Source organism: Octopus bimaculoides, chromosome 9, assembly GCF_001194135.2.
Source record: "Octopus bimaculoides isolate UCB-OBI-ISO-001 chromosome 9, ASM119413v2, whole genome shotgun sequence".
NCBI classification, from domain to species: domain Eukaryota; kingdom Metazoa; phylum Mollusca; class Cephalopoda; order Octopoda; family Octopodidae; genus Octopus; species Octopus bimaculoides.
In genome coordinates, this window is record NC_068989.1 from 20,231,293 (window position 1) to 20,238,662 (window position 7,370).

Sequence of the window (7,370 nt, forward strand, 5' to 3'; positions counted from 1 at the left end):
TTTCAGAAAACAGCACTGCTTGGAACCGCTCGAATACTTCGGATGGCGCTCGAAAAATAAGGGTTGTTACCTCCGTTCACTGATAGTGAACAACTGACACCGTAGTACCTCTCCAGCATTAGAAACTGTGCAAAGACAATAAAATAATAATTATGATCCTTTCTGCTCTAGGGACGAGGCCTGAATTTTTTGTTGGGGCGGGGGTAAGTTGATTACATCGACCCCAGTACTCAACTAGTACGTATTTTATCGACCCAGAAAGGATGAAAGGCTAAGTTAACCTCGGCCGAATTTGAAATTGGAACGTTAGGACGGACGAAATGCCACATGGTTTAAATTTTTTTGGGAGGGGACAAGTCAATTATATTGATTAGTACTTGACTGGTACTTCATTTTATCGACCTCAACATATTTTGAGCTGGTGAACTCAGAATATTAAGAACCTAGATATATACCACTATTTTTTCTAGCGCTTCTGCCACATCGCCGCCTTCTATAATAATAAGGTTATTCGGCCGAGGTCGACTTCGCCTTTCATCCTTTCGGGGTCGATAAATTAAGTATTAGTTGCGTACTGGGGTCGATCTAATCGACTGGCCCCTCCCCCAAAATTTCGGGCCTTGTGCCTTGAGTAGAAAAGAATACTAATAAGGTTATGCCAATGTTGAGATATTCTCTCCTTTTCTGAAACGGAAAAAGAGCGAGCTAGAGAAATTGTATAGAACTAGAAATCTGCTCACGATGAACAACGCTCACCGCTCTAAAAGTAATATTGACAATCTCTGACTATCAAGAAAGGAAGATACAGAAGATTACCAAACAGAGACGACGCTGTTAATACTATAATACTGCCCCTGAAAAATTATGTTGCGCAGAGTAAAATAAAAATATTATCGGTAGCCTCAAAACATTACTGAAACAGTTGGAGAAAAAATGAAAATAAAACAAAAACCTTATTTTCCCTCACGCTGCGAATGTGAATTCAAGGAATAATTTAAATAAATCATTATTTTTTAGAATTTATGTTTTCATATAAATTCGCTTGAAAATCATGGACCGCGTATCTATTAGGAAGAAATTGGATAATTATGACGTCATATTGACAGTCGTACATATATTTGTATTTACAAGATGCACTAGAAATGTATAATCTAAATTTCCAAACAAAATATAGAACAAGAAAATATATCAAATTTATTACCTCCCTTAAATTGTCTGTTGAAAAATCATAAATTGAAATGACGTCATAATAGAATATTTTCAAATTCTACAAAATATTTTGTTTCATGAAATCATAGTCATTGAGATGGATGGCCAGATAGTCGTAAGGAGAGAGAAACACGACTCTTATTATAAATACCGGTTGGGGTGCGCCTGATCTAACTTCAAATCTGAATTGCAATCACACCTCGTCACTTAAGTCGCCCTTTCTGATTCGTAAGATACAGATATTCCAAAATCATGTTTCTCTCAACTGAAAACATCGTAAACCAGTTCAATTTTGAGCGACGGTAAAGAATACGCACATCACCTGTTTTCGGCGGTTAGATTTAAGGTCAGAGTTAGGGTTACCTTTAGAGTTAGGATTAAGGTTACGCCGAAAATGGGTAGTGTGCATATTCTTTACCTCCACCCAATTTTGAATTGGAACTCCATATTTACGGCAACGGGTACCGCAAAATGATGAGAATTTTCATATTTTTGACAGTAGGTAATATTAGAACAGTCTTTATTTGAACACTTTTTCAGTTCAATGTATTGTATTTTGTCTTCCTGAGATGCTGACATTAGTGTTCTCTAGCTCTTTTAAGTTATTTTGCATCTTACTGATTTCGTCCTGGAAGCGTGTTTTCTCCTAAAATCTAACGTGATACCAAACTGCATAAAACTATATTTATTACGATGATTGCTTCATCTTGTCAGGTGATAGCTGCATTTCACATTCAGCCTGATTGTTCTGATTTACTTCCATCCCCGCACATGCGGGGATATCACTTTTCATGCTAGGCTTCCCTCGCCATAGGACTTTATAAAATACAAAAACAGACCATCAAATAGTGAGAAATCTGTACGTCATTGAATTTAAAGTGACAAAAGCTTGTGCAACATTTTTGCCACTCTCTCAGTTGCCAAAGTGACAGGCATTGCAAGATGACTGGTGCTATTTTGTCTGCAAGTTTTATATCAGTATCTTTCTCCGAGAAGAGTTGTTTTCTTCCCCACAAATTTGTAATAAGTAACGGGAGCCTCCTCTACCCCCTAGAAATCTATTTAACCCAGAGATGGAACGCTGACAAGTATTACAGTTCCGGGTCAGGAGGAACTTGAGAATAATGGTAATTAAGGGGTGACCCCCATGTTCCCCACAACACCACAACTCCCGGACTGGAGCCTCACCACCGGGTGCCGTTTATTGTCCTGGGTATATGTATTTCAGAAGGTATTTTATAGACCGGAAATTTGTTTTAAACGATTTTTGCAGCAGTAGATCATGTCTCATAATTGATTCATTTTGCTTTTGCCAATCATTTCGCATGATATATTAAGAAGGCTAAAGTCGAGCAGAATAATAGTGACACATCCAGTTTGGGATCAGTTGTTCTGGTAACTGTATATCGAATTCTCTGAAACCGACAATCAACAGTGTTAGTATAAAACTCCAGGTTGATTCACGCTTTTGTATGCCTAGTATTCATGTTTCTTTCCAGAGTCTTATATGTTATCAGTTTATAAGGAACATTTCTCTCCCTCTGTATGGAACTCTGAAACAGATTGGTATGTAATTATTCGCCTTTATCTTAACGTGGATGAATCCTGTGACATGTTCTGATGTTAAGGTCTTAACAAATTTATAAAATATGTCACTCATCTGTCAGTCTTTCTCTTTGCTTTGCAGTAATAATGCTTTATTACATCCTCAATATAATCATAGGCTCCGATACAAATACAAACGCAAACAATACTTTATTCACGAACAACTAATAATTTTCTGAAAAGCTCAGGTGATGCCCTTAATAGAGTACTATTCCTGCGACGATGCTTCTGTAATAAACAGATATCCTTGATGGTATCCGAAGAAAGATAATTTGGTTGATTGCAAGAAGTTACTCACTAATCATTCCAACCTCTACCAACAAACGCGCTTTCTTCTTTGTCCTTACTACAGCTACTACAATGATCGCCGCTCATCGAGTCCAACTGGTGTGGTTCTACTTCCGGCCAGGAATCACTGATTCATTGATTTTATCCTCCTCTCATCGCCTATATTGTGTTCCGGCTAAGTTCCACACACACCATTAAACAAATTCCTTCTTGCCGAAAATATCAGTGTCCAACAATTCCCTCTTTGTCTATGCCTTTCCGGCATCTGTCAAATTACAATTGTTCAAGAGAAACTTTAACCACAGTGATCTTAGGAATCTCAGTTGCTTCGAGGGCCAAGATCGCAATTCCTTCTGCCAGAAAAAAATACCATACGTTTTTTATTTTTTGGTTTAGCTAAATGAGAAATGGCAACGTGCATGATTTTTCAAGACTTTTCGATATTGGCGAGAGGCTTAGTGTATGGTACCTCTATAATACTGATACATATTTCATTAACCATCGAAGGATGAAAATCAAAATCACAATATGTAGGTAGAGCATGTTTTGATGCCTCTTTATTTATAATAGATAGAACCAATGTGGTTAGCGTAGACATTGCTGAAGAATTTGAATTTGAACGTTAGATTTTACACACCAACAGTCAGGGTGTTTTGTGACTAATGTATGCTGTCGGTGTGTTTAATCTAGCATATTTGCATAGTCATTATAACAATTCGAGCCGGGAATTTTACAATACTCGCGTTTACAATTAAATTTCTGAATCACCATTGGTCATTAGTAACTTGTTGGCCAGTTTGCATACTTTTGCTTTGTTAATGGTTTCAAATTTTGGTACTTTGCCAGCAGTATCAGGGGAAGGGGTAAGTCGATTATATCGACCTTAATGCTCTACTAGTACTTATTTCATCGATCTCGAAAGAATGAAAAGCAAAAATCAACCTCAGCGAAATTTGAACTCAGAATGTGAAGACAGACGAAATGCTGTTAAGCATTTTGCTCGGTGCCATAACTATTCTGCCAACTCACCGTCTTCTTGTGTTTTGTTATTAAGAAGATTTTGAGTTTTTATAGTATAATATATCTTAGTTTAATGGCAGCGTTGTTAGAAAGTTGGAATAAAAAGTGTGACCATATTTCTTCCGGTGCTGTGTGTTCAAATCCCATTGAGATCATGTTTGCCTTTCATCCTTTCGAGATCATTGAAGGCATTACCAACTGAATAATGCTGCGGCAGCTCACTTCCCTCAATCCAATTCTCACATCCTTGATGTTCCACTAGGATGTACTCGCAACTACATCGGTACCTAAAACATATATGCAAAAGCATGTATATGCTACCATGTACGATTTCGAGTTACGACCATAGTTTTGTCTTTGTATTGTATATTGTTTGGTGTTATATTTTATAAGATCTTTTGATAAGGTGATTATCAACTTTTTAGTTAGCATTCATTTGATTAATATGCCCTTTATGTGTGGTCTATGTATTTTTAATGAATGTGTGGTCTATGTATTTTTAATGAAGGTGTGGTCTATGTATTTTTAATGAATGTTGAACCAGACATATTTGTAGTGTTATATTGGCGTTGGTATTTTTCTAACTTGTTGACAGACTTGTTGATTAACGTCTGTTATATAACGTAGATTTATATATTTGGAGGAAGAAACTATAAATGTTCTTCTAAGTAGGAATCGTGTCAAGATATAGCAAAACTCGCCCACATTAGGGTTAGGGTTAGGGTTAGGAGATCATAAATGTATAGAATCGTCGATGACAGATTCAGGAACACTATTTTTTCAAACAAAATTCAAGAAATTCATGCGTTAATATTAAAACATTTTTATTGGGAACAAAAAACTAAAACTCAGATATATTTTCAACAGTCTTTCTTTCTTTCTTTCTTTCTTTCTTTCTTTCTTTCTTTCTTTCTTTCTTTCTTTCTTTCTTCGTCTATATATATTTAAGTGCGCATGTTTGTTTCTATGCATGCGAGTGTATATGTATGTGTATAAGCGTCTACATATGTAAATATATATATGCTTATATGTGAAATTTGTGTTTTTGTGATCACATGAATGCTGTAGTCTGCTATTTTGTCATGAACAGGAACAAAGATCCAGCGTGAAATTTTGCGTTAGACTTAGGAAGTCTGCTACAGATATATTAAGCATGCTTCAAGCTTACGGCACGAGGCAATGGATCGTACGCAATATTTCGAGTAGCACGAGCGCTTCAAAAACGGAAGACCGTTTCTGGAAGACGATGAGCGATCTAAAAGACGTGATACGAGCGTCACTGTCGGAAATGTGGTATTGTGCATCGAGAATTTGTTCCTCAGGGCCAGACCGTCAATTGGAAGTTCTAGTACGACGTTTTGAAGTTTTGAGGGAGGACAATCGGTGAAAGCGGCCAGATCTGAGGAGCGCAAAGAATTGGATTCTTCACGGCGACAATGCACCCTGTCACCGAGCTCTCCTCACTCGTGAGTTTCTCGCCCCAAACAACATGATATCGCTTCCACACCCACCCTATTTGCCAGATTTAGCATCTGCATACTTCTATCTCTTTCCTCAAGATGATAAGACAGCTCAAAGGTCGCCGTTTTAACACCGTTGTCGAAATTCAGAGCAAATCGAAGAAAGTCCTCGACTCGTTTACGGCAAACGACTTCTTAGCCGGATTCCGAAAGTATCAGGAACGCTGGGACCTGTGTATTGCTGTGCAAGGTGACTATTTCAAAGGAGATGATGTTAAAGCTTAGATAAATACCTTATTTTTTTTTTATTAAATATATCTAGCTCTAGAACTTTTTGATACCACCTCGTAGTCTCCACTACAAGCGATGAATTTGCGCCATCGTTAAATCCAGCTCTCGAATCCTCTTTGAAAAAATTCAGGTATGCATTGTTGTCCCACTCTTCTCCACAACCATTTTCACCTCGTCTGTGTCATCAAGTCTTTGTCTGCGAAACTATCCTTCATAGGATCTGGGTTATACAATGGATAGGAGACAACTGAACAGCCCAATCTGCCGACTGCGTTATTGGTTGCCGTATATGTGTGTGATCGCACAATGTTATGATGAATGTATCTTTTATCTTTTACTTGTTTGTCATCAGGCTGCGACCATGCTGGAGCACTGACTTGGAGAATTTTTAGTCGTATGTATAGACCCCAGTATTTATTTTTTAAAGCTTAGTACTTATTCTAATGGTTCCTTTTGCCGAACCGCAAGCGGTGATAGAGGGACAAACACAGACACAAAGAAAACCCCAACTACACATATACAACGGGATTCTTTTCAGTTTCCGCCTACCAAACTCACTCATAAGGCTTTGGTTGGCACTAGAGTATAGTAGAAGACACTCAAGGTGCCACGCAGTGGGACTGAACCCAGAACCATGCGATTGGGAAACACGCTTCTTACTACACAGCTACGCCTGCGCCTGTAGATCATTTCTGGATTCTTGTTCGGTTTTTCCCTCTAAGGGCTTTTCTAAGCATATTGAATGTTTCAGTGTATCGCAAACTGTTCACAGTACAGTTAGGTTCCAGAAAAATCAAGGAGAATGATAACCTGGTCATTCTCCCAAACAGTCACCATAGCTTTTTGTGTTAATCGCTGGCTCTTGAACTTCTTAGGCCTTAGAAAAGGGATGTGACACCATTCCATGGACTTAGCCTTTGTTTCTGAATCATTACACCACAGCCGCATTTCATATCCTGTACCAGATCGAAAAATAAAAACTTGTCTTCATTGGCTTCAGCAGCTTTTAGCAGATCAGAGATTCGCTATTTTCTCCTTCAACTGCCGAATTATCCACTTTATACACACACTTTCCGACACTCAAAGCTTTTCACCAACTTTTGCGCAGCTAGCACACAGGCTGTAACTCCTCTGTTCGCGTAAATCAGTTCTCCCATCCGCTGGCGATTCGTATCAGCAGTCACAATTTTTCTTCCATGCTGGTTTCCCGTTTTTAAAACTTCTTCACCCGTATGTGCATAACGCTCTTATCAATGGTGCCATCTCTATAAACAATCTGCTGCTTTCTGCAGATGTCAGACAGTCTGCACTACACCTTTGTTCAAGAACTCAACGAAGCTACGTTGCTTCCGTTCGGAACCCATCATTTGCCTTCGATTAAGAACAATAAAAAGTGTTACTATAGAGGAAAAGTTAATCTACCAACACGTGCCGTTCGAACGACGTATGTCAGTTAAACAAAACTTATGCTCACTATCACACACACACACACACACA